Source organism: Heterodontus francisci, unplaced genomic scaffold (genome assembly GCF_036365525.1).
Source record: "Heterodontus francisci isolate sHetFra1 unplaced genomic scaffold, sHetFra1.hap1 HAP1_SCAFFOLD_59, whole genome shotgun sequence".
NCBI classification, from domain to species: Eukaryota; Metazoa; Chordata; class Chondrichthyes; order Heterodontiformes; family Heterodontidae; genus Heterodontus; species Heterodontus francisci.
In genome coordinates, this window is record NW_027140758.1 from 2,104,911 (window position 1) to 2,106,922 (window position 2,012).

Consider the following 2,012-nt stretch of genomic DNA (forward strand, 5'->3'; position numbering starts at 1 on the left):
TCACTCACAAAGATCTGCAAACACATGGATTCCAAAAGAACCTGAGTACAAAATCACCTAAAATAAACACTGCCAGAGAGACTTGCGATAACCTGTAGCTCAGGGAAAGTACATGATGTTATGGATGGGATTCTGTTTCTTTTGTTAAAATATTTTTTGAAGAAGTCATAATCAAACTGAATAAGTGTAGGACCAGTTCTTTTTCAAGAGGGCACCAAAAGAAACAATTTGGCAACTATGTTTACTGGTTGTCACATGATTCAAGTTAAGTACAGAACAGAAACCCTGGTAACAGGGAGAAATGTGGACAGAGAAGTCAGTCATGCCCCTTGATTGGACAAGCTTGGCAGCAGCAGCGCAAACCTAAGACGGCAGAAAACTCACAACCTTTGGTTGTAGCAGTCAGTGTGTTTTACCTGCTGGAGTGAACAGCTGATAAAGTTAGCCTGAAGAATCGTCAAGGAAGGAGAGAAGACCACAACCCAGTTTGTTTTCCAGAAAATCCTTAAAAGACCCTGAGAAGTCCACTGAGTTAATTCATCTTGTCGCATGTCTTTGAAGAAGGCCTGCTAAAATTAATTCTCAATGCCTTCTGAAAAGAACTGTTCTAAAATACCCTAGTGACCAGTCTACATATACTCGGAAGTTAGACTGTATTCCAGTTTTGGAGCAACATATCTCATCTGATGATTTCTTCAAAAATGAGCAAATAAACAGCCCAAGAGGTTGTTTTTGTCTGTAACAGAGTGCTGAATTTTTAAAAAAATCCCTTTTATTTTTTCAGCTATCCGGTGTGTGTGTGTGTGCATGTGGCTCGAAGATAAAAAAAAAGGACTTTAAAAGTTGGTAAAGGTGAAAAAGGAACTTTTAAAATTTCCACCTGTGTGGTTATGCTCTACTTCATGACTAGTTAAAACTTGTTTGACAATAAATGGATAATTTTGTTGTTCATTAAAGAAACCTGGTCAGTGTCTTCTATTCTGGGAAAAATAGAGTACATGATTGACTGTATCAGTATGTGAGAAAAGCTCACATAGATGTTGTGACCTGTGGAGAAGTGGGATGAGAATAAAGAGTGCCCTCCTCTGCCCTTAGTTGTCACAGCACTTGTGATATGGCTCAGTAGTTTAATTGGTTCGAGTGTTTGTCTCAGAATCAGAAAATCTTGGATTCATATCCTTGCTTCAAAAGTTTAGCTATCAATCATTTACATCCATTTTCTTGTGAACTTTAACTTTTCTTATGAATTTCATTCACAAAAGAAAACAGCTCAGTGGTTGCCTTTGTGAAGGATGTGAGTTTGAAATGGCTGTTCCTGCTCGTACAGATGTCCAGTGCTAATATTACAACGGCAACTCAATCCCCTACAATTTCTTTGAGAGCAATGTGTTTGCAGTTGTATTTAACCTGGAAAACAGCTCAACATTAATCTCACTGAAGGAAAGTGTGACCGTGTTGTATGTTTCAGAGTGTTTGTGCCATTTTGTGTCTCTTTTAACCAAGACTATAACACGACGCAAAGGGGAGGGTTGATCCGAGGTTTAGAATATATTATCATTCAGGAGCAAGAAAAATCAAAAGGAACAAAATAAGAAAACCCCATCTCCAGATTTGAGAATCTGTAGATCCGCTTTGGGAAAGTGAATCAGAGCAGAATGAAGGGTGAACTGTCCGACTGCCCAGAAGAGATGACGACACAGCTCAGTCAGCACGTTCCCCTGGTTTATGATGCTGGAACATTCCTCACACAGAAATTATTCAATCAATATTCATCTGCCAAGTCGGTCTGAGGCTGTGCCTCTCTGATCATGTGGAGTTAAAGCAATTCTTCCAGTCAGTTAGTTCAGTTGTCATTTCATGAGAAATTCGAAGTCATCATGACTTCGTCAGTGACCTCATGGTTCAGGTGTCTGAGTGATGTTAATCATGATGTGATCAAATGATTGTATGTTCCAGTCTTTCCGTGGTGGGTTTTCACACTGAGTAGAAACGTGTTGGACATGGTCTGGAAA